Source organism: Schistocerca piceifrons, chromosome 4 (assembly GCF_021461385.2).
Source record: "Schistocerca piceifrons isolate TAMUIC-IGC-003096 chromosome 4, iqSchPice1.1, whole genome shotgun sequence".
Lineage (NCBI taxonomy): Eukaryota > Metazoa > Arthropoda > Insecta > Orthoptera > Acrididae > Schistocerca > Schistocerca piceifrons.
In genome coordinates this window covers 679,032,615-679,059,934 of record NC_060141.1, presented here as the reverse complement: position 1 = coordinate 679,059,934, position 27,320 = coordinate 679,032,615, and the positions used below count along the sequence as shown (strand labels likewise).

The 27,320-nt window shown below is 40.0% G+C and overlaps 1 protein-coding gene and 1 long non-coding RNA gene across 2 annotated transcripts in view; one reads left to right on the top strand and one right to left on the bottom strand.

Moving 5' to 3' along the window:
• Window positions 1-27,320, bottom strand: part of LOC124795230 (phospholipase DDHD2) — a 204,165-nt gene that overhangs the window by 158,012 nt on the left and 18,833 nt on the right. The window lies entirely within an intron of this gene.
• Window positions 2,593-17,628, top strand: LOC124795231. Its single transcript, XR_007016661.1, has 6 exons — window positions 2,593-2,690; window positions 2,807-3,008; window positions 5,870-6,029; window positions 12,383-12,509; window positions 17,161-17,334; window positions 17,415-17,628. It is a non-coding gene; the product is annotated as an uncharacterized LOC124795231 (long non-coding RNA).

Sequence of the window (27,320 nt, the reverse complement as noted above, 5' to 3'; positions counted from 1 at the left end):
CACAGCATCAAACATACAAGATTTCGAATCCAAGTTTCATCCACGCTCACATAGCGATGCAGAAAATCACTTCTGTTTCTATGAAAACGCGCCACATCAGAAATCGTCTTGCGAATTGGATTTGATGCATTGTGAGCAGACGTGGCATCCGTCTTGTACAAAGTTTTATAATGTGTAGTCCTCCAACAACACAGTGATCCAACAAGGGTTACATTTTCCCGTTTGTGGTACGGTCCCTGACAACAACATTTCTAAGATTTTGTTTACTTTTAAAGGTCTTACCAAGAGCACAAGGCAAGACGATTGTGAGGAGGAGGGGCCAAATGATACGTGACTTGGGTGGCACAATGCAGTTCGTCGCCTAGTGCTTAGCGCTGCTGCTTCTCGATTCCCGGCCGAATCGGAGATTCCTCTACTCGGAGACTGGGTGATTGTGTTGTCCTCTTCATTCCATCCCATCTCCATCGGCGGGCTAGCCACCCAGACGGGGGTTTCCCGGCCAATAATGCCATACGGGCATTCCACTGTAGAAAAATTTTCTGGAACAGGCCCTGATATGCCCAAGCACTACAAGAACAAATTTGTGTAAAGAAGTTATGCCTGAGCTACAAATATATTTTTTTAACATGACAAATTTAACTGTCGCCAAGTCAGGGGATACAGCTCACATCTCCACAAATGAAATACTAACACCATGACAAAACAATTCATTCACAGAAGCAGAATAACCTTCATCGTTACTGGCGGAATCACTTGGGAAATACTGTCATCTTGCGCTTATTTACAGACCTAATGATGTTACTGACACTTGAATAGTCCTCAGAAGCATAAAGACATTCATTCATTCGCACAGTCAGCCGGATGTTCATTCTCACAAGCAAAATCTGAATAATCAGCAAGAGCCTACGAAACTATTTCAGATTCTTCATTTTTCTGAACAGGATAGTCTCTAAAAGAAGGAAGAACTTCAAGACGAAAACATTAAGTTTTAAATATCAAAATACAATCAAAATTCTAAATATGCGAAATGTACACGAAGAGAATCAAATTTGATACATTGACCGATGGCGTAAACACCGAAGCAGTTAAAATATCAAGCATGTCCAGGAATAAGTAACGTTTTGGTAAGAAACTCATAAAAACATCTTTTTCGCACCAAAATTTACTCTTACAAGAAAGAGCACTTCTTAAGCTGGTTTGCTACGCAGTTACATCACTGCTCAGACATTTGCAATAGCGAGAAAACAACTCCTTTTGTACGCCATCAAACCAAATTTTCTATGCCCTCTTCACAGAAAAGGCCATCAGTGAAGACAGCCACTGCTAAGCGCTGTTTTTTGCGTCATCTTCGCAGTCAAAGCGCCTTCCTGAAAAATCACGCTTCAAGTTCAGCGTGAGAGATCGGCGCTGTACGGGACGGATGATCGAACTGCTCCCGGCCGAATTGTTGAATAAGGTTTAAACTGAAACCAGCAGAATGGAGACGTGGTTGTCATGAAGCAACATAATGTCTTGACTAAACATTCCAAGCCTTCTGTTTTGAACTGCGCGCCGAAGTTTTCTCACTATTTCATTATAACGAACTGCACTGAAGATTTCGTCTCTGCGAAGCAACTCAACAAGCAGAATGTCCTGTCTGGCCCACAACACAGTGCATACGGTTTTTTTTATGCTGATAGCGATGTTTCGATTTTTATTTTTTGGGGGGGGGGGGGGTGGGTGAGGGGCCGTGAGTGCCTCCACTCCGTCGACTGTTGTTTTGACTCTGGAGTGACATGACGAACCCAAGTTTCATCACCGGTCACAATTCTGTTTAAGAATTCATCTCCCTCACCACTGTATCGGGGTCGGGAAAGCAATGTCAAAGTACTCCACAGTCGCTTCGTTTTGTGGACACCCGTAAGCGATTTGGGAACCCAACGGGACTGGAATAGAAGGGAGAACTGACAGAGGTACTCAAAGTACCCTCCGCCACACACCATCAGGTGGCTTGCGGAGTACGGATGTAGATGTAGATGTAGCTGTGGATGTAGAGAACACAATTTGCGAAAATTTGAGCGACTTGTGACAATCTCAGGCAAAACAGTTTTTGAAATTTTGGAAAACTCATCACATAGCATTCTTATTGTGAACCGTCTGACTTCACGAATTTTCTCATTCACTTTCTGAACCACAAAATCATTGACAAGAGAAGGCCGCCCATTCCGTACTTCTCCAGGAACACTGGTCCGTCCATCATTGAACTGTCTCATCCACTTTCTCACCATTCCATCAGTCAGCATCTTTTCACTATAAATCTGTACAAGTTGACGATCAATTTTAGCTGGCTTAAAATTATTTGCGTTTAAAAAATTTACTACACAATGCACTTCACAGCCGGTGGGCTCAGAGACTGTCTTAAACTTTTTGAACGATCACTAACAAATATAATCACAACACAATCGGGCTGTAATGGCGTCAGTGCAAAGACGACGAACCAGAGAGACGACTGCGAATGTGCGGAACTGCGACTCTAGTGCAGCGGTGGCGGTAGAACGAAACGCTACTCACATTTCAGACACGCCTCGTAAATCACACCAGATGGCATCTACAGACAGCGTGTAGAAGACACGAGATATTTTGAGGTCCGTCCGTAGTGGCGCACGAAACAACAGTAAACTCGGGATCCGTCCGCAATGTGTTAAGGAAAGGTGCGTAGCTCCTTTGCCGGTTGGAGCCTGGTATTGTGACTTCGGTAACAGCAACATGCCAAGAACCGCCCGACACTTCGCTTGGTGAATCTTAACAGTTCCCGTTCTTGTCACAGAGTCACGACCGAAGAGAGAGCAACGCCAGCAGTGGCAGGAGGAGCTTGTCACTGTCGAGCTGGACGACACGTCCTCACTGAGAGCTCTGCCCGGAGAGACGGCCCAGGTCCGGCTGCGCTTCATCAACCAGAGGAGCGTCGCCGTCGCGCTCTACCTCACAATCGCGGATACGCACAACTTCATTACAGCCGGTGTGAGACGGTAAGCAAGAAAAACCTATCCTGCAGTATCAATTTTAGCTCTTGAGGTGACAAAAGTCATGGGATGCCTCCTTTTGCCCGATGCAGTGCAGCAACTCCACTTAGCATGGACTCAACAAGTCGTTGGAAGTCCCCTGCAGAAATACTGAGCCGTGCTGCCTCAACAGTAGTCCGTAATTGAGAGACTGTTGCCGGTGCACGATTCTGTGCACGAACTGACCTCTCGATGATGTCCCATAAATGTTCGATGGCATTCATGTGGGCGATTTGGGTGACCAAACATTCGCTCGAATCGTCCAGCTTGTTCTTCAAATCAATAGCGAACAATTATGGCCCAGTGACATGGCGCATTGTCGGGCACAAAAAGTATATCGTTGTTTGGAAACATGAATGGCTGCAAGTGGTCTCCAAATGACCGAACATGACCATTTCCAATCAATGATCGGCTCAATTGCACAGAGGACCCAGTCCACCCCATGTAAACACATTCCACACAATTACTGAGCCACCATCAGCTTGCGCAGTGCCTTGTTCACAACTTGGGTCCATTGCTTCGTGGAGTCTGCGCCACACACTAACCCTTCCATCAGTTCTTACCAACTGAAATCGGGACTCATCTAACCATACCACGGTTTTCCAGTCGTCTAGGCTCCAACCTATATGCTGACGAGCCCAGGTGAGGCGCTGCGGACGAGTAGTAATGTTGGCAAAAGCACTTGCGTCGATGTCTGCAGCCATAGCCCACTAACGCCAAAATTTGCCGCAATGTTCTAACGGATACGTTCGCCTTACGCCCAACATTGATTTCTACGGTTATTTCGCGTAGTGTTGCTTGTCTGTTAGCACTGACAAAACTACGCAAACGCTGCTGCTGTCGGTCGTTAATTGAAGGCCGTCCTCTCACTACGTTGTCCCTGGTGAGAGATGATACCTGAAATTTGGTATTCTCGGCACACTCGTGACAATGTGGATCTCGGAATATTAAATTCCCTAATGTTTCCCGAAACGGAATGCCCGATGAGTCTAGCTCCAACTATCATTCCGCATTCAAAGTCTGTTAATTCCCGTCGTGCGGCCATAACCACGCCGGAATTCTTTTCACATGAATCACCTGAGTACAAATTATAACTCCGTCAATGCACTCCCTCTTATACTTCATGTACGCGATACTCCCGCAATCTGTATGTGTGCATATGGCTATCCCATGACTTTTGTCACCACAATGTAGCAATTTTTGTACTATATAAAGGGTTCAATAAATGATTCACTCACTTTCTAAGCTCAATATTTTCCAAAATATTACATGTAGAAGCATGACTGATGCATTAATAGAATCATAAACTCACCAAGTTTGCATTTTGCACTCTTCAATTTTTTGTAAGTGCCCCTCTGGTCGTAATACACACGTTCAACCGGTAGTCAAGTTCATTCCATACCTTATGTAGCAACATCCTGTCAATGGTCATCACAGCAGCACTGACGCGTTCTCTGAACTGTTCCTGTGTCCTTGGCAGTGGGCGTGCGTAAACACGGTTCTTATTGTACCACCACAGGAGACAGAAGGCGTTAGGTAAGGCGACCTTTTGGGGAGGGGAGAGGCAAAGGAACTGAGCCACGTCGTCTCCACCACTACTCTCAATCGAGCAATGCAGAAATTCGTCATTTAGATTCCAATGAGTGGGTGCCCCGTCTTGTTGGAAGATGAAATTCTCGGTATCAGCAGTCAGTTGTGGAAACAAAGCTGCAACTTACCACAGTAAGAGATACCCGTCACAGTCTTCTCGCAGAAGTAGTACGGTCCGTACAGCTTCGTCTGTGACATTGCTCAAAAAATAATAACCATCGGCGAATCTCATCCATGCGCCACAAGTTCATGAGGATTTTCAGAGCCCCACCTCTCACATTGCGGTGGTTAACCCTTCCAGGCAAATAGAAGGTTGCTTTTTCACTGAACATCAGCTTAGGGGCGAAATGTTCATCTTGAAGTGAGTCCTGCATTGCGATGCAAAACTGAAAGCGCACGCTTTATTTTTCCAGTTTTATTTATGGCACGAGCTGCAGATGATACGACCTAAAATGTAACTGCCGTCGCAAAATTTTCCACACAGTTTGCTACGGAATTCCAAGTTCGTGGTTTGCGCGGACCAAAAATGGTTCAAATGGCTCTGAGCACTACGGGACTTAACAGCTATGGTCATCAGTCTCCTAGAACTTAGAACTACTTAAACCTAACTAATCTAAGGACATCACACAACACCCAGTCATCACGAGGCAGAGAAAATCCCTGACCCCGCCGGGAATCGAATCCGGGAACCCGGGTTGCGCGGACCGTTCATTATTTTAGTCTGATTACGATACTTTCCCTCACCTTCTCCACGATAGCATGACACACAAGGTCGCCCCGTACTTTTCCATTTACAAAGGCAACCAGTATTCCTAAACTGTCGACACCAACATGTATTTTTTCTGTTTACGTGGGGGTTCTTTTCCATAATTCCTTCTGAATGCATGCTGCATTGTTTTAACAGATAAACATCTCGCGTATTCCAACATACAAAATCTCCTTTCTCCCTTTGTCGCCATTTCATCCAAGTACTGCTCTCATAACGCCAATTGAAGGGCACAATTTCAAGTCCGTGAGTTACGGTTCTATTCTTGCATCAGTCATATTTTTACATGTAATGCTTTGGAAAACATAGAACTTTGAAAACGAAAGAATCATCATTATAGCTCTCTATAATTGAAGGGTATGACCATAACCTGTTTTTCTATCATAATGTCAAGTATCACATTAACACGTTACTAACATAAAGACAAACTTTATTATGTGAGAAATCTGACAATCAACTTTTCTGTTTCCAGAGTTTATGTTGGCCAACAAGACGTTGAAACGTTATCAATTACTGTTACTATACCAGGAGACACGCCTCTGAGAACACTAGACTTAATAACCATCAGCTCAGCAGAAACACAAAACTTCAAAGCAATAAATGCAACCGTCTATTTTTACATCACGGAAGAGGTAATACATATGACCATGTATAGCTATATTATACATGAAATGCGTTTGAACCACTGCCACAGCATTCTAAAGGAGTACGACTTCTAGTCGCCCGCATGAAAGGTGACCAGTTAACTGTAGCCAGAGGCCAACCAGACTACCATACTACTTAGCATGCTGCACAACGCAACAAGATTGACTTCAACAGCTCTTTCAGAGCAAAAGTCAGTTGGATTCTCCTCATCACCACAAGAGTTCTCAGCTGCATAAGTAGGAATGCATCCTGCAATGTATGCTTAGACCTCAGTTCCTGTCAGCAACCCCTGATTCCCCTATGGTCTCATCATACTCTTACCACCCCCTCCCCCAATTATTTTTTTCCCTCTATTTCATCCCAAGTCTTTCTTGAAACCTTCCCCTACATGTTTTCACTATTCTGCAACCCTCCTGCCCCCCCCCCCCCCACTCTCACTCTCTCACTCACTCTCTCTCTCTCTCTCTCTCGCTCTTTCGTGTGTGTGTCTGTGTGTGTGTGTGTGTGTGTGTGTGTGAGAGAGAGAGAGAGCATATGCTTGCATTCCCCTTCAACATTTCTAGCTCTGAGGAAGCACTTGTCCAAAAACACTTTTCCCCTTTTTTAGTGTTCTGTACCTTAATCTGTGAAAATGGAACCCTTATATGGTCACTTTGTTGTCTGTCTAACTGTAATGACCCCTTTTTCTCATAAATGGATAGAGATATCAAGTTGAAAGTAATGTGAGACACTAAGGCGTAAGGTCGCTTGGCAGTGTAAACAGTTTAAGCTTGTAAGTCAACAAAATCAAAAGAAATGGTCATTTTTCTCAGATATTTTGATACTTGCAAACTCACCCATCAAAACCTATAGGATACTCCTCATTTACCTAGAATCATAAAATTTGGCAAGAAGCAACGTTTCACAGTACAAGTAAAGGAAAAAAATTGAAAATGGTTAACTTGTGAGTATATAATTTTTTTTTTTAATTTGTTGTCTGTCCATCCTCTGACTGACTGACTGACTGACAGACAGACAGACAGAGAAACAGTCAGCTGGTTGGTCAGTCAGTCAGTCTGTCAATCTGCCTGTTTGTCTACCTGTCTGGCTGTCAAGACCCCTTCTTCTCAGGAATGGGGTAGAGATATGAAGTTGAAATTTATGTCAAATGCTAAGCTCTATGGTCTCTTGGCTGTGTAAATAATTTAAGCTTCTAAGTTAATGCAATCAAAAGACATGGCCGTATATTTCACATAGTTTGATCCTCACAAACTCACTCATCAAAACCTATAGATGAAATATCGATATACATGTCGATCCTGAAGGTGTAGTGATAAAGTGTGTTCTTGTAAACAACAAGGTCATGGGATCAAATTTCCGTTGGCTGATGGGTTTTTTCCTGTTTGTTTAAACCTAGCCTTCGCCTCTCAGCAATATGAAGAGTCATTAGAAACCACATGCAGTTCAGACTCCATGTTAAACTGTGCGTCCAATTTCCTCCGTTGGATAACTGGCATTAGTTGGGAAAACACAGGTCACCAAAGTTGTGTCCATCAGAAAAACATGAACCAGGCAATCTGAGCCACACTAAATTATTATTATTATTAACTACATACATAATTAAGTTTGTACGGAACCCTCTGAGTGCAAGTCCTACTTGTCCTTATCCAGTTTTTTCATATCTGTTCACTCCTTACTGCCTCCCCTATTTGACAAGTAGTGATTTATGCTCTCATACATACTCTTTTCACAATCTCTTATTTCATTAATGTGTAAGTATGCATTTCATTGAATATGTTAGCCTGCACAAACTGCTACATATTGGTATGCATTAGTTTTGTACTATCTGTGATGGTGTCATGGATCTACATGATATTTATGCTATAGACTAATACGTCTAAATTACATAACTTCATAGCATACTCTTGATCCTTTGGTTGCAGGCACATTGAAAGAAGCTCGCATAAACTTGATTTTTGTATCAGTTCTGCACTGTAAACTTGCCATTAAATATTTTTGTTGAACCATAAATGCAATAAAATATCCCACTTCTCTTTCTTTCACATATGCTTTTTGCGAGATAAATAACTTACGTAGAAACAATCTGAATTAGAGAATTTAAAGTGTCCTGTTTTCTCCTCAGTTACAAGTTACTTTTGAGAACTGTAACTTTTCAGGAACTATTAGTCTTACAATTCCCCCACCCCCTTTTCCCATGAACCATGATCCTTTCCTTTAGTGGGTAGGCTTGATGTGCTTCAGCGATACAGATAGCCATACAGTAGGGGCAACCACAACAGAGGGGTACCAACTGGGATGCAGACAAAAGTGTGGTTTCTGAAGAGGGGCAGCAGCCTTTTCAGCAATTACAGCAATAGACTGGATGATTGACTGATCTGGCCTTGAAACATCAGCCAAAACTGCCTTACTGTGCTGGTACTGCAAATGCCTGAAAGCAAATGGAAAACTACAGACACCGTTTTTTCCCCCGAGGGTATGAAGCTCTACTGTATGGTTAAATGATGATGGCATCCTCTTAGGTAAAATATTCCAGAGGTAAAACAGTCCTCCATTTGGATCTCCATGCACGGACTACTCAGGAGGATGTCGTTATCAGGAGACACAAAACTAATATACTACTGATCCACATGTGGAATGTCAGATCCCTTAATCAGGCAGGTAGGTTAGAAAAATTAAAAATGAAAAAAGAATAGGTTAAAGTTAGATATAGTGGGAATTAGTGAAGTTCGGTAGCAGGAGGAATAGGACTTCTGGTCAGTTATATAAATGATTACTAATAACAAAATCAAATAGGGGTAATGCAGAAGTAGGTTTAATAATGTGTAAAAACATAGAAAGTGGTTAAGCTACTATGAACAACATAGTGAATGCATTATTGTAGCCAATGATGCTAATTTCTTAATTCACAAGTATTTCTATTAGCCAACAATGTCCACAGTCTTACTGTTGATTCAGTTACTGCTGTACCATCAAAGATACTGCATGACACCTTAACTGTCTCCAATGTCATTTACATCTTTGGACTGTTGAAAGATGCATTAGAAGGGAAGCATTTCTAATCCAATGAAGAGTGAATGGGGGCATCAGTGAGTGAGTAACTACAGTTGCAACTGGTTTCAAAATCCTACCACACTTGTACTATGTATATTTGGGATTATGAATATTTTCATTTACAGGGCCATTAAACATTTTGAGCATTTTTCAATCTATGCAATTGCATTTTTCATTTAGGAAATATGACTTTACTGTCTTTCACTGATATGACAGTGTAATGACTGCTGTGCACAACCCTACAGTACACTCTCGTTGTTGTGGTGTTCAGTCCAAAGACTGGTTTAATGCAGCTCTCCATGCTACTCTATCCTGTGCAAGTCCCTTTATCTCCAAGTAACTACTGCAACCTTCATCCCCCTGAATCTGCTTATTGTGTTCACCTCTCGGTTTCCCTCTAAAATTTTTCTATGATTTTTACTGCCCCCTTGCCTCCAGTACTTAAACTGGGGACCCCTTCATGCATGAAAAGGTGACCTATCAACCAATCCCTTCCTTTTGTCAAGTTGTACCACAAATTTCCCTTCTCCCCAATTCTATTCACCACCTCCTCATTCATTACATGATCTACCCATCTAATCTTCAGCATTTTTTGTTGTACAACGTTTCTTCTTGTCTAAACTGTTTATCGTCCATGTTTCACTGCTATACATGGCTACACTCCATACAAAAACTTTCAGAAAGGATTTCCTGACACTTAACTCTACACTCGATGTTAACAAATTTCTCTTCTTCTGAAAAGCTTTTCTTGCCATTGCCAGGCTACATTTTATATCCTCCCTACTTTGACCATCATCAGTTACTTTGCTTCCCAAATAGCACAACTCATTTACTACTTTAAGTGTCTCACTTCCTAATCTAATTCCCTCAGCATCGCCTGATTTAATGTGACTACATTCCATTAGCCTTGTTTTGCCTTTGCTGATGTTTAGTTTATATCCTCCTTTCAAGATACTGTCCATTCCGTTCAACTGCTCTTCTAAGTCCTCTGCTGTCTCTGACAGAATTACAATGTCATAGGCAAACCTCAATGTTTTTGTTTCTTCTCCCTGTACTTTAACTCCTACTCCAAATTTTTCTTTTGTGTCCTTAATTGATTGGTCAATATACAGATTGAATAACATCAGGGACAGGCTACAATGCTGTCTCACTCTCTTCTCAACCACTGCTTCCCTTTTGTGCCCCTCGACTCTTATAACTGCCATCTAGTTTCTGTACAAATTGTAAATAACCATTCACTCACTATATTTTATCCTTGCCACATTTAGAACTTGAAAGAAAATATACCAGTTAACATTATCAAAAGCTTTTTCTAAGTCTACAAATGCTGGAAACATAGGTTTGTCTTTCCATAACCTATCTTCTGTGTGAAGTCATAAGGTCTGTATCACCTTGCATGTTCATACATTTCTCCGGAATCCATACTGATCGTCCCTGAGGTCGGCTTTTACCAGTTTTTCCATTCTTCTGTAAAGGATTGATGTTAGTATTTTCGAGCTGTGACTTATTAAACTCATAGCTCGGTAATATTCACACCTGCCAGCACCTGCTTTCTTTGGAACTGGGACTATTACAGTCTTCTTGAAATATGGGGGTATTTCATGTGTTTCAGACATCTTGCTCAACAGATGGAAGAGTTTTGTCACGGCTGGCTCTCCCAAAGGCTATTAGTAGCTCTAATGGAACGTTGTGTACTCCTGGGGCCTTGTTTCAACTTAAGTCTTTCAGTGCTTTGTCAAATTCTTCATGCAGTATCATATCTCCCATCTCATCTTCATCTATGCCCTCTTCCATTTCCATAATATTGCCCTCATTAACATCTCCCTTGTATCAATCCTCTGTATGCTCCTTCGATCTTTCTGCTTTCCCCTCTTTGCTTAGGACTGGTTTTCCATCTGAGTTCTTTATATTCATACAGGTGATCTCTTTAATTTTTTGTAGGCAGTATCTCTATTACACCTAGCATTTTTAGACATTTGTATTCCCTTTTGCCTGCTTCATTTACTGCATTTTTATATTTTCTCCTTTCATCAATTAAACTTAATATCTGTTGTGTTACCAAGGATTTCTACTAGCCTTCATCTTTTTACCTACTTTATCCTCAGCTGCCTTCACTATTTCATGTCTCAAAGCTGCCCATTCTTCTTCTACTCTATTCCTTTCCCCCATTCTTGTCAATCATTCTCTAATGCTTCCTCTGAAACCTTCTACAAGCTCTGGTTCTTTAAGTTTATCCATTTCCCATCTCCTTAAATTCCTGCCTTTTTGCAGTTTCTTCAGTTTAAATCTACAGTTCATAACCAATAAATTGTGGTCAGAGCCCACATCTGCCCTTCTTTCATTCCTTTCCCCCTGTCCATATTCACCTATACTTTTCCTTCTTTTCCTTTTCCTACTATTGAATTCCAGTCCTCCATGACCATCAAATTTTCAGCTCCCTTAACTATCTGAATAATTTCTTTTATCTCATCATACATTTTCTCAATCTCCTCCTCACCTGCAGAGCTAGTTGATACATAAACTTGTGCTATTGTGGTGGGTGTGGGCTTCATGCCTGTCTTTGCTACAATAATGCGTCCACTATGCTGTTTGTAGTAGCTTAACTGTGTTCCCAATTTTTTACTCATTATTAAACCTTCTCCTGAATTACCCCTAGTTGATTTTGTATTTATAATCCTGTATTCACCTGACCAGAAGTGCTGTTCCTCCTGCCACTGAACTTTACTAATTCCCACCATATCTAACTTTAACCTATCCACTTCCATTTTTAAATTTTCTAACCTACCCGCCCGATTAAGGGATCTCACATTCCACACTCCAATCTGTAGAATGCCAATTTCATTTCTCCTGATAACAAAGTCCTCCTGAGTAGTCCTTGCCCACAGATCCATATGGGGGACTATTTTACCCATGGAATATTTTACCCAGGAGGATGTCATCATCACTTAACCATACAGTAGAGCTGCATGCCCTCGGGAAAAATTACAGCTGTAGTTTCCCCTCACTTTCAGCCATTCAGAGTATCAGCACAGCAAAGTAGTTTTGATTGATGTTACAAGGCTAACTCAGTCAATCATCCAGACTGTTGCCCCTGAAACTACTGAAATGCTGCAGCTCCTCTTCAGGAACCACACACTTGTCAGGCCTCTCAACAGATACCCCTCCGTCGTGTTTGCACCTACTGTATTAGCTATCTCTATCGCTGAGGGATGCAAGCCTCCCCACCAACAGCACGGTTCTTATATATACTATATAATATAAAAGTTGTATCAAAGTTTATGGTTTGCAGGTTGTAGACACAACTCAGCCATCTGTAAGTCACAGAATCACCAAAAACTGTGATGGAGCACTAGAACCTACTACTTGCTCTTACAGAAATTGGACTTTTGAAGCTACAGTGAAGGATGACAGTTCTGGTAAGGATGAACAATGTAATTTATTATTTCTTTCACTAAATAAAACGTCCTGTTTATGCAATGGGACATTTAAATTTACCATCATCTTCTACAGTTTCTAGCCCTTGGCTGAGACTATTTAGAACATAAGCTTCGCAATTCTTTCCCTGTCCTCCCACCATGTTTATCTCTCCAATCCATCCAAATCTTCTCCCCTCTCTTCATGAAACATTCCTTCACTCCAACAATCCATCTGTCTCTTGGTCTTCCCCTAGGTCTCTTGCCTCCTATCATCATTTCGTGGGCACATCTCAGTATCCTGCCAACTCCTATTCTTTTAACATTCTCATACTGTCTTAAGCTTGTCTTTTCTACGACCTCTTGCAGGGGCTTCTCTTTCACTATTTCTCTCACTGTCTCATTTCCTACTGTATCCAGTATTCTAAGCCCTTAAGTCCTACATTTGAAATTTCATCTCACAAACATGTATCCTGCTCGCCTGTCTCTTCTTTATTACCCACATTTCTGATGCAAGTAACCTTGGCTTGCCTTTCCCTTACATTAACCTTGCTACTATTCCTCCCGTTGTCTTTTTATTATGCTCCACACTTACTTGAAGCTTTCTGCTTTCTTCAGTACTTTTGCTCCAATACTTACCTCCACTGCTACTCTCCTCTTATTCCTCATTGTTGCCATCACTTCACATTTCTTTGGATTAAATTTTCAATTCACACTGTCCCACATTTTTCTCCTATGTACTGATTTAGTCTTTCTTCCACCCTCCTCTTCCATTTTCTCAGACCACTAAATCATCTGCAAACATCATATTTTCATCTCCTATTCATGATTCCACTCCTGTCATTACCTCATCCATAATAGTGATGAAAAGTATAGGGGATTCTGCATGTCCTTGCTTTAGTCCATCTTTATGTTCAAACCATTGTCTTATCTTCTCCTACTTTTACACAATTCACACTTACTTGATAAATTTCCTTTATTCTTCTCATCATCAACCTCAAAATTTCTCTTTTCTGAAGGGTCTCCAAGTCCTTGCTTCTATTTACACTATCACACGCCTTCTCAGCATCCAATAATACCATTACTATATTCTTACAATGTTCGTAGTTTCTCTCTTAGAGCAGCCTTACCCTAAAAATGTCAACTTTCCTGGACAGAAAACAACATTGTTCCTCTCTCAGTGATCCCCCCCCCCCCCCCCCAACAACACTATATTCTATATTTTCTTTTCCTGGATCTTCTCAAGTACCTTGACAGCATGACAGAAAAAAAAATTCCACAATAATTTTAACAGTTTACTACAACCCGTCTTAGAAATTTTCACTATGGTTCTCTTTTTCCAGTCTTCAGGTATCTTCTTTCCTTTGATACTGTTCCCATATCCCAACAGAGCCACTGCTCTTCAACAATGCCAACTACTCTCATCATCTTCACACTTATTTCAGGTAGTCCATGTGCTTTCCCTCCTTTCATGGTTTTATCACTTCCCAGTTACGTACATCTCAGCATCCACTACATTCCCTCGCTCCTCATTTTCCTCTTCCATATTTCCACTGGGGCTCAGTAACTCTTCAATTTATTCACTTCACGTCTCCTTAACAATGTATACATTCCCAACTTCTTGTTCTTCTTTACTAATCATCCTGACATTTTCCATCTAGCTTCTCTTCTTAGCCTTAACCATTCCATAGTGGATGTTCTTACTTCCCTCACTGCCCTCTTTAATCATTTTTGTCCACTCTTCCATCCATTTCCTCTTCTCTCCTGCGACTGTTCTCTTAGCCACTTTCTTCTCAGTGTATTCATTTCTTGCTTCCTCTGTTCTCTCCCGATGCCATATACTACACGCACAAACTAAGTTGATACGTGAAGCGGTGGCTGATGGGAGTGACCGTAAGACATCTTCCATTTACAGTCACTCACATCAGCCCCCACACCAAGTGTCAGCTTGGTTTGCATAGACAGTACAAAATGTTTTGTTTTTCTTAGCAACATCCTCCCTGAGTCTATTATTCCACAAGAGTGCTTCGTTCCACTTTTTCTTATCACTGATTCTTCCGTGCACTTTTCCTGCTGCTTCCACAATAGTAGTTTTGTTTTGAACTTCCCCATTCCTCCTCTGCCGACTGCATTTCGTAACTCAGTAGATTGCCATTTACTATTTTATGAAATAATTCTTTACATTTCTCTTCTTATAACTTTCACACTCTTGTCCTTCTTTCCAGTCTTTCTGGCTCCTTTGCCTCTTTAATCCCTCTAATCGTCACTGCCTAAAGACAATGATTATTATATAGGGCTTTGGGTGGTATTAATTTGATATCTGTGACTGTTACCTTTGTGACACAGTCACATATTATGTAGTTCACTACATATTTGCTCAATAAATCATGGCTGTACCATGTTACCTTATGACCTTCCTTCTTTGTAGGCCTGGTATTGCCTACTGCTAGCTTGCTCATTTTACAAAAGTGTAACAATTTTCATCATCCATGTTTCTCTTTCCCCAACCTTCCTTTCTTCCCCTGAATATTTTACTATTTCCTTCTTTCTTAGACAAACTAAAGTATTACTTCTGTAAAACAAGGTTTATTTGTAGTTATCTTCTTGGTGTCTATATTTGTCTGTCCAGCTTCTGTTACTGCACTTCTGCTACTGATGAAATTGGAACAGTTAATTTCTCTGATGAATGGGTAGTAAGGAACTATTGTTGTTAAGCAGCATTTACTACCCAGGAGCATACATTTTGTATCAAAAGAGAAATGGTAACTTGTACTAAAAGTTCCTGCAGAGCAGCTAATTCTGAAAAATCTGAGGCTATGTCAGCTTAAACAAAGGCCCTCACATTCTTCACACTGTCTACTTCTCCAGTTACTTCCATCCGTTAATTTCTGTGCTTCCTGAATATGAAGGAATTCAGTGTTGAAGAGCTGATTAAAATAAGCTTCCCAAATTTCCTGCATTTGGCATTTGCCCTGTAGTATTTTGCCATCCTTTTACTTTATGCTCCTGTAATGTTTAGTGTTTTAGGCAGTTCTTATCTATGCATTGACCAACCAATTTGTTTCCTTATACCCATCTGGCATTTCAAGTGGATCATATAATTCCTGATAAGGTTCTCTCTTTGGGGGTCTAACAGTTCTATTAGCTTTCCTTTTGATTGTCACACGTCTCACAATTTTCATCTAACACAACGGCTTCCCATTTCTTTAGGGCTGTATTCTTCTCTTGTGCTATCATCGTTCTTGTCCACAGTCTTATGTCCTTGTCAACATGTCACAGTCTAGGTTTTATGACAACAAGAGTTTCCCTGTCTGTGGTGGTAATGCTGTACCCAAATGCTAATCAGGTAGATTAATTTGTGGTAGTACAGATATATGAATTGCAATTTTACACTAAAATGCTGCTCCCTCGTCTCTTAGTTGTCACTATTTGGTTTTCTCTGGGCTGCTGATACCACTGTATTGCTTACTTCCGTTTCCCATAAAGTATGCTAGGAAAACCTATCTCACTGGTATTTCCACAACTGCTGCAGCTGATGAGGAGGCTGGTATGCTTCTTCATATAAGTACAAGGATTCTTATTGCACAGCCATTTCACCACCTACAATTTGATTTCCCTGGTAATCATGCCCACCCTACAATCTCCCATCATGTCTATTAAGGCACCTTCAAAGCAGTAAGACATCTTCAGGACAAGCAGATGGTTTTTTTTCTAAAAGTCATGTTTTCTAAAGTCCTATCTAGGAGGCATAAACAGATCACATGTGGAGCTGGTGAATGGAGGTATGAATGGTGACATATGCTAGACAGAGAATTTTTTGACGTAAGAGTAGTTTCTCACACATAACATGTGCTAAATGTTTCACAGTAAATTATATTTGCAATTATCTCCAATTTCCCAGGATTTCTAGCCCTTTAATATGTCTTCTGTAAACAATTATTCGATGACATTTGGGGCACTGTACAATTCACAACTACACCCACTCTGTGTTCTAATGCTGAGGCTTGGCACTTATATTAGTGGTGGCTTCTTTTGAGCTATCTAACTTAACTAATTTCACTCCAGCGCTGGTAGCCCTGCATACTTCTCATGTCGGCTCGGCAATACTAGTGCGAGTTACCTATAGTAGATAACCTATCATCTCACACACTCATTCCATTGATATCTTACATACTACAAGTAAATCAACAACTGGTTTGTCACCCCAGGTTGGCATCAACGTCTATGTTCACAGCTTCATCATCCAAAAGAAACTCCGCACACCTGTAAATGTTGGGTCTCTTACGGATTACTTCCCACTGCTTGATACCTTGTGTTCACTTTTACAGCTGTCACTAATCTACTATATTCCTGACACACAAGAGGGATAAGGGACTTTCTGCAGAAATCTGTCTACACAACTAAACATATTTTTGCCCACCTGTCAATAGACACTTTAAATGAAAACCTGTCATTTCACTGCTGATCTCATTTACTTATCAAAATAATTTACAAAATCAGTGATTACATGTGACACAGATGACAATTTTAAGACACAACAAAAGTTATCTTTACTTTATTTGTGATATTATTTTGTTATTATTTTGTGTGTGTGTGTGTGTGTGTGTGTGTGTGTGTGTGTGTTCACTGAATATTTGCATTTTTTTTTTACCAGGAATACGCAAAATAACAACACAGCCTGTTCAACTACAAACATCAGACCACTTAGTGATGGGCATCAGAGGCACAATAACATACCAATATAGTGTTAGTTGCTGCATTAATGAAGTCGAGATATTAGTCACTGACGTAGCTGGAAATTTTGTGAGATACAAAATAAATGTTTTGGGTAAGACAATTGGTTGAAATTATACAATACTATATTATGCATTTTTGTATTCTCACACTTTTTTCTCGGTTTTATTACAGGATTTACTCTTGGAACTGGTGAAATTATAGCTATTGTGTTGGCTGTTATAATTATTATATTGTTAATCATTTTAATAATTGTTTGTGTACATCAAAAGAAGAAATCTCATAGTTTTCCCATGTCAAGAGACTGAACAGAATCACAAAGACTTTTCTAAGAAAGAAACTTAAATAGGATTATGTGAACTTTTTACACATATGAGACTCAAAAAATTTCTAGAATCTTCATAGTGCAGCAGCTGTCTATTGCGTACATTAATGTATTTTTGACAGACTAATTTTCTGTAAACATTTTTCATTTAATTTCAGTTTGCTGATTTGTACATGGTCCTCTACACTTACAACAATGGGCAGGACTTGTTTGATTGTGCAAAAGAAGATAAAATTTTTTTAACTTATACTAATTGTAACATGATTTAGCTGCTTTCTTCATCATCATCATTATTATTATTATATGTACCATTAGATATTATTCAATTTGTATGATGTATTAACATCAACAGTGTGCAAAATGTTTGAAGATGAAATAAATAAATAAAAAGAAAATGCACTGCTAATCCCCCATTCACTCATCCCTGACATCCCCTAACATATGACTCACACCATTTCTCATTTCCTTTAAAAATCCACCATCGCAAAACCTTATTCCAGTATCTGCCCCCCCCCCCCCCCCCCCAATCCTGAGGAAAAGTTATGATAACAACAACAACACCACACACACACACACACACACGCACACACACACACACACACACACACACACACACACACACACACACATTTTGGCAACCTGAGACACTTACACAGAAAATACTAGCAACGATAATGTGCATTATGAAGCATCTGAAGAAAAGAATGTGCGTGAAGCAAACAGTTGTAAAGGAAATGACTTAAATCATTTTATCATGTGAACTGACATAATGACAGCCAATAATGAAAGAAGAATGGATACGAAATCTAACATTGCAAAAGGAAAAGAAGATCAGCAGAAGTCATTAAGAGCATGGGTAGAACTAAAATGCAGGAAAAGAAATGGTGTGAATGATGGGTTAAGAAAAGAAGATGTGTGAGAGATGACTGCATAAGTTATGTGTAAACTTGCTTACAGATACCTAAAAATCTGTCTACAACCTATAAAATTAGAATTTATTTTGATTAACACGCATCTGAAAATTAACTTTCCCTTCAGGGATGTTTAAAGATGAACTTTCCCTTTCTTGTCCTTGTGCGCAGATTTTATGCTGGCCCCACTCTCTTTAATATATGTATTTTCACAGTATTTTATATAAGTTATCAATATCTGAATAATTGCAATGAGTGTATTACTGCTATCCACACTTCACAATTCAAAATTCATGGATGAAAGAACCACCTGTGAGACAGTTCATTATATACAACACGAGTTGCAGAAGATTTTAACAACTAAAGATGTCGAAACAGTGATTTGGCAAATGATAGTAGCACCATTTTCAGAATAGCATGTAATTTTGTTGTCTGGTTGCTATTCTTAGCTATTGTACCAGCTGAGATACTAAAGCTAATATATTTTAATGAAATGATACACATTTTATAAGAGGATCTGAAAACTCTTATAAAACTGATTACAATGATTTTGCACAAAACTATCCAAGAAATATGTTAAAATTGAAAGGCAAGACAGCCAAAACCTGTTACTGCAGTGTAAACACTGTCCAATTATTGTAGTGTAAACATTGCCAACTTTGATTCTCATAACTAGTTCCAATATTACATTAAGCCTTTTGACCCTTCACTTGTTTCCATAAAATCTGTTCACTTGAACAGAAGTATGCACATTTGAAATAGTTTTGATGAGCACCTAGAAATGCGCAAACATTGTCAAGCAACCGTACGTTGGGAAAGCACTGTTTTTGGAACTATGGCCACAGAGTGCCTGGCAGTTGGTGATGAGAATGTAGAACTTTGTACAGTAAGCATAACAGCTTGAGTGTTTTCAGTAGTGTTGTGCTGTCAGGCAAAGCTACTGTTGTGTTGTGCTGTGCTGTATGACAGACTCTTGGCATCATGTGCTGTGTAATGCCAGAGTCAAAAAACGTCTCACATATTGTAACAGACCCTGCATATGAATTTAGAACAGCTGCAGCTCTCACTTATCAACTTAAGGAGTTAACATGTGATAGTTTAATATGTGTCTGCACTGAACAGGTACTAACTGGGGAAATTTGGGATAAAAGTACGCATCTACATGCTTGCCACAGATTGGTTGTCCTGTTGTTTTGGTCTTCAGTCCAGAGACTGGTTTGATGCAGCTCACCATGCTACTCTATCCTTTGCAACCCTCTTCATCTCTGAGTAACTGCTGCAACATACATCCTTTCAACTCTGCTTAGTGTATTCATCTCTTGATCTCCCTCTAAATTTTACCTTCCACACTTCCCTCCAAAAATAAATTGGCAACCTCATGATGCCTCAGAAAGTATCCTATCAACTGATCCCTTTTTCTAGTCAAGTTGTGCCACAAATTACCTCTTCACCGAATTCTACTCAATATCTCCTCATTAGTTCCATGATCTACCCATTTAATCTTCAGCATTATTCTGTAACACCACATTTTGAAAGCTTTTATTCTCTTCATGTCTGAACTATTTAATGTCCATGTTTCACTTCCATAAATGGCTACACTCCATACAAATACTGTCAGAAAAGACTTTCTGACACTTAAATCTACACTCGATGTTAACAAATTTCTCTTCTTCAGAAATACTTTCCTTCCAATAGCCAGTCTCCATTTTATATCATCTCTACTTCAACCATCATCACTTATTTTGCTCCCCAAATAGCAAAACTCATCTACTACTTTAAGTGTCTCATTTCCTAATCTAATCCCCTCATCATCACCTGGTTTAATTCAATTACATTTCGTTATCCTCATTTTGCTTTTGTCGTTGTTTATCTTACATCATCCTTTCAAGACACTGTTCACTCCATTCAACTGCTCTTCCAGGTGCTTTGCTGTCACTGACAGAATACAATGTTGTCAGCAAACCTCACAGTTTTTATTGCTTCTCTATGGATTTTAATTCCTACTCCAAATTTTTCTTTTGTTTTCTTTACTGCTTGTTCAATATACAGATTGAATAACAAGAAGGAAACGCTACAACTCTGCCCATTCCCTTCCCAACCGCTGCTTCCCTTTTGTGCCCCTCAACCCTTATAACTGCCATCTGGTTTCTGTACAAATTGTTAATAGCCATCTGCTCCCTATATTTTACCCCTGCCACCTTCAGAATTTGAAAGAGTATTCCAATTAACATTGTCAAAAGCTTTCTCTAAGTCTACAAATGCTAGAAATGTAGGTTTGCCTTTCCTTAACCTATGTTCTATGATAAGCTGTAGGGTCAGTATTGCCTCACTTGCTCCAATATTTCTACGGAATACAAACTGATCTTGTCCAGGGTCGGCTTCTACAGATTTTCCATTCATCCATAAAGAATTCATGTTAGTATTTTGCAACTTTGACTTATGAAAGTGATAGTTCAGTACTTTTTCACACCTGTCAACACCTGATTTCTTTGGGATTGGAGCCTGTCTCATACATCTTGCTCACCAGATGGAAGAGTTTTGTCACGAGAGGCTCTCCCACAGCTATCAGTAGTTCTTGCAGAATGTTGCCTACTTCTAGAGCCTTGTTTCAACTTAGGTCTTTCAGTGCTCTGTCAAATTCTTCACACAGTAACATATCTCCCATTCCATTTTCATCTACGTCCTCTTCCATTTTATGCTATTGCCCTCAAGTACATTGCCTTTGTATAGACCCTCTATATACTCCTTCCATCTTCCTGCTTTCCCTTCTTTGCTTAGGGCTGGTTTTCCATCTGAACTCTTGATGTTCTCCAAAGGTCTCTCTAAATTTCTTGTAGACAGTATCCATCTTACCCCTATTTACATCCTTACATTGTTCTTTAGCCCTCTCTGCTCAACCATTTTGCACTTCTTGTCAATCTCATTTTTGAGACATTTGTATTCCTTTTCATCTGGTTCATTCACTACATTTTTATATTTTCTCCTTTCATCAATTAAATTCAATATCTATTCCATTACACCAGGATTTCTACTAGCCCTTGACTTTTTACCTACTTGATCCTTCACTATTTCATCTCTCAAAGCTACCCACCCTTCTTTTACTGTATTTCTTTCCCCCTCTTGTCAATCATTACCTAATGTTCTCTCTGAAAGTCTCTACAACCTCTGGTTCTTTCAGAACACCAGTATTGGTTCTCTTTTTAATGATGTCCTCCTGAGTAGTTGCCACCCGGAGGTCCGAATGGGGGCTATTTTACCTCCGGAATATTTTACCCAAGACGATGCCATCATCATTTAAGCATACAGTAAAGCTCTTCTACTGTGACCATAATTCTGTAAAAGTGGATTTTTGAGGTGTTTTGTTCAATTAATCTCCTCCTCCTCTGATCTGAATATTTATTCCTCCCATACCCTAGCATGACTTCACATTAATATTCCCCCCCCCCCCCTTCTTCTGGCACTAAATATTCAATGAAGTAGTAAGTGCAGACAATATTATGAAAAAAGTGCCTGCAAATTTATTCCTCATTCTGTTCTGGTACACTAACTTATAATTCAGAATAAACGGGTACAGAAAACTGTCTACACTGACAACAAGCAGTTATATACTACTAAGCATGTTTAACAACTTGTGAAACTTGTTTCATACAAAGACCATTTGCATCTCCTCCGAACAGCAATGCTGTTGTGTTCTAGAAATGAAAATTGGCCCATGGTACTTGTTTGACTCTTGCCATCCACGTGATTCTCCTGAAATTATCTAACTTTCATTCACTTTCTTCAGTTGTTCTCTGTCTTTCACCCATCTCCAATGGTATCTGTCATACTTTTTGAATCATCACATTCTATCTTTTGTATAGTTTCTCTTATATTATGTCAGTAATCAGTAACTGTGTCATTATACTTTCCCTATTAGTTCCTTCTATCCTCTGCTCCCTCAGCCATTTCTAGTTTTCTTTGTTTTTTATTGCTGGCTTCACTTTGATGTTTCTTCTACATTTTATCATTACAGATCCAAAAACATCCTGTACCTTGGAGTAGTTGTTCTCAAGTTTGAAACCTATCTGTTGTGGTTCACTATTAACTCCTCCTCTCTGTAACTTGTTCTGGTGTATGGAGAAGCTTTTCCTTTCTTCCATTACAGTAACTTCCACCATTACATTTGCAAAATATGACTGTGCCAAAATATAAGTATCACTGCAACTACAAATATGAAAAAAACTTCCATAAAGTGTTATCTTTGAAGTATAAATTGATAATGGAAAGACATTGGTAGAATATAAATAATTTAAGAAGTAAATGTAACAACTCATGAATAGTTGAAGCACTGAGTAATCAGTGGCACATAAACAAGACTGAGAATGCAGCTAGCTTTCACAAGAATCCCTCTTCAGAGCTGTAGAGTACCCTTATGTCAAATGAAAATGAGATAGATGGACAAAATGTAAGTAAACTGTTTATCGCTTCAAAATTAACCTATATAACAGTTAATACATTTATTCGAATGTGAGATAAGAAGATTAGAGGTGCACTACAGACCTCGAACTATGCCTGCCCTGAACCAATGTCTTCTGCCTCTTCCACCATTGGGATGCTACTACCATCCTCTTCCACCATTTGGACAATTGATATCTGGTTCAATAGAGACTGAAACTGAATGGCTCCCTCAGGCCTTGAACCAAATAGAAAACAGAAACATAGGCACAACTGTCCCCAAGTGTGCAGCTCTTCATCCGAAGCAAATCAAGGGGCATGGATGTCTTTCTTCAGGGCTCCAAAATCATATTGGGGGAGATCAGGGCACTACGTAGAATTTTTAAGGGCTTCCCAGCAAAAATTCTGCAGCAGGTTCACATGTTGTCAAGGTTGTTTTGACTATGCTGCATGATTATGATTTTTGCTGGGAAGCCTTTATACATCCTCCAAATAGTCCCTATCGTTCCCCATGTGATTTCCATATTTCTGGAGCCCTGAAGAAGGGCATTCGTGGCCATATATTTGCTTCAGACAAAGACGTGTTTGCCTGGGTACAATCATGGCCCTGTATCCAACCACAAACATTTTTCCATGAAGGAATTGACTGTCTTGTCTCACAGTGGGATAAATGTATTAACATTTATGGCAATTACATTTGAAATAATCAACAGATTACTGATTTTTCTCCACCTGTTTCATTTTCATTTGATTGCCCCTGACAAAAACACATTTGGCTGCACAGCTACAATGTCCCGGCTGACTATATTGTCCTGACTACATTGCCCCAGCACTATTAGTCCACTGGGTTAAAAATACATAGATACACTCTGCCCAGCAAACATTCATCAAAGAGGACTAACCAATATTACTAAGCAAAGGGCATCTCAAAAGGACATTTCCTTGTGAGTGTAGTCTTGAAGTACATTATGCTTTTCAAGGGTGCAATTGTCACTTTGCTAATATTTTGCCACAATGGAGTTACATCTATGTAACATACCTATTTAACAACGATATCTTTCTACATTCCACACTTTTTGTATTTTCTTCAAAAAATAAAATAAATCAAATCTGAATTTCATAATGTAATGGCATCCAACCTCAAAAGGATAATAGCATTTGGGTCAGTGCTGGCAACATCCGCTGTGGCTGAAAATTCCCACTCAAGAGCGGCAGTTCCCATGCAGTTATACCAACCAACTCTGTCCACATCTACCGACTGCACCACTGTCGGTGGCTCAGACAGACATGGAATGCCCACCCTTGCCAATCCCCCAACCCCGCATGAGTACAACTTGCTGCCCAGGTCACCAGAGGCAGATCCACTGGATGCGGGCATGAAGGTGGAGTCCTCACTGCTTCCATCCAGTCAACGGCCTTTAGTGCCACGACTCTTCCTATTCTGCCAGTTCACCTTCCCAAGCATTGTCCTGGGCTCTTCCAGTCCTAAGTGCCCATTTCAGGTAGGAAGGATCAGATATTCCAGCCCGGAGAGTTTGAAAGCCTGCTGTAAGGTGCGGACCTTGATGATGGCTACTAGACCACATTACATTAATCCAACAGCACTTCTGTCAAAACTGCAGTGCTGTCTATGAAGACACGCCCATCCTGCTGACTTGTCAGCACCCATGGCCAATCTTTAAAGCATGCAGTGCAGCCACTCAGTCAGTCAGTTGTAACTTCTCTGCAATATTATACTGATCTCGCAATGTACCGTTGTCTTGGTTCTAAATTCGCTATGTCTTAGGTTTAAATCTTGGTTAACTCACAGGACTTGTTATTCTGTCATGTCATCTCCAGTGTCTGTCTTTCCCTTATTGTTGTCCATCTGTCTATTCTCTGGCAGCTCGCCGTTGACACCCATGGCCAGTCAGCCCCTCACTGCAGGCTCTCAAGTCGTTTCCAGTTACCTTTAATTCCGGCCACTGTAGTGCACTGATTCTTCTTCTTTTGCACTGCCTTATGTTACTGCCACTTACTTGTATCAGACATCATCTGTATTTTTTTTTTCCTCTCTCTACAGCCTACTCTTGCTTTTTTTACCCCAGCAGCATCACGTTGCAAGGCCCAAGGGTCTTATCTACTAGAGCAGACATCAATGCTTCAGATGGTGGAAGAGGATGTTACACAGCATTCCAATGGTTGAAGAAGCAGAAGACATCACTTCAGGGCAGGCAGGGCACAAAGCTTATAGTGCAACTCCAGGACACAAAAGTGTAGTTTCCTATGACTACAGGATTACTGAGGGCAACTATTAAGTCATATCACACACATATTTGGGCATAACCATGGTTATATATTAAGGAAACAATCACATCACAGGTAAAGGCAGTCTATCTACAAAAGAGATTGCATTCAAAATGCTATGGCCCATACTGGATACTGCTCAAGCATATGAGACCCAGAACAGAAGAATATTCAGGAGATGTAGTCCATTAATAAAGGCGGTATCTTACAAAACTCTCATTCAATCAATATTTGATAATTGCTCATCAGTCTGGGATCCACACAAGATAGGATTGATAGAGGAAATAGAGTCGTCGAAATGACAGCATCATGTTTTGTTACAGGTCTCTGAGATTCTTAGCCAACTAAAGTGGGCGATCTGCAAGATAGGCATTCTGCATCATGATGTGGTTTACTGTTCACTACCAAATCACATACTTTTCTGGAAGAGTCAACCAATGTGTAGTTTCCCACTCTATATTTAACAAAAAGACCATGTAGATAAAATCAGAAAAATCTGAACCCACTTAGGGGCTCACACCAGCAATCATTCTTCCCACGAACTATTCACAACTGGAACAGGAAAAGGGATAAGTACTTTCTGCCACACACCATAAGTGTCTTGCAGAATGTATAAAGACATCAGAGGACTAGCAGAAGACATGAAGCATATACAAAGAATAGTGGCATAGTTGGTCACAGACTTTTTCGATTGGCATGAAAGTTTAACACGTTAACACCCTGAGTGATACTACACATTTCACAATTTTAACAGCAGAAACTACGAATATTCCTAAACATCTAACTTGCAGATATCAAGCCAATACAATTAGACAAGTAACAGTTCACACTGAGGCATATAAGCAGTCACTTCTCCCAGGCTCCAGCCTTGAATGGAATGCAAACGAATCATTTACCAAGACCTACAGTGCATGATAGTAATGTGTTGTCATTTTCCCAAGTTCAACATCTATACCAGTCTGGAGGCAGTTTTCCAAGGAGACTGGAGTTATTGCAAGGGGCATAGCACATTTTCTCGGTTCAGGAGTTAGCAGTGTGTTTTCAAGAGTGTACAGCAATGAAGAGCAAAACTATATTATATATTATATTATTATTATGAATATAATAGAGGGAAACATTCCACATGGGAAAAATATATCTAAAAACAAAGATGATGAGACTTACCAAACAAAAGCGCTGGCAGGTTGATAGACACACAAACAAACACAAACATACACACAAAATTCAAGCTTTCGCAACAAACGGTTGCTTCATCAGGAAAGAGGGAAGGAGAGGGAAAGACGAAAGGATGTGGGTTTTAAGGGAGAGGCAAGTCCTTCCGCTCCCGGGATTGGAATGACTCCTTACCCTCTCCCTTAAAATCCACATCCTTTCGTCTTTCCCTCTCCTTCCCTCTTTCGTGATGAAGCAACCATTTGTTGCGAAAGCTTGAATTTTGTGTGTATGTTTGTGTTTGTTTGTATGTCTATCGACCTGCCAGCACTTATATTATTATTATTATTATTATTATTATTGTTATTATAAGTTATCTGAATCAACCTGTGTATAAATCAAAGAACGCCGTACAAGGACTATCCAAAGGATGCACTGCAGTTGCTAAGACACTGACCTCATATCGGGAGAATGGAGTTTACTCTGTTAGATCACAAGTTTTCTCCATTCAGCCATTCTGATTTAGATTTTCCATGTTTCCTAAAGCATTTCAGGCAGATGCCAAGATACTTCCTTCATCAAGTCTTCAGCTGACCATCAATTCTATCCTCACAAAAGCATAGTTATGTATTCTGTGCGTATACATGTTACTGAAATATTTATTTTTATTTTATTGCAGTGATGAACCCTGTATCATTGTCACATGATCCTTAGGTGAAAAAATAAGACAAACACAAAGAAATAAAATGATAGAAAATATCCTACGCCATGAAGCTCACAGTGACTCAAAGATGTATATACAGGACTCTTCCCACACTTTTCTTATAATGCTATTGCTTCTGATACGCATTCACAATCCAAAATAAAATACTTGGTTAAAATCAGTCAGAGTTGCGCGTGCAGCTCACCAAAAATCCATTAAGGCAATCCGCATCTGCAAAGATATTCCATATTCTCATGTGTTTGCAACTG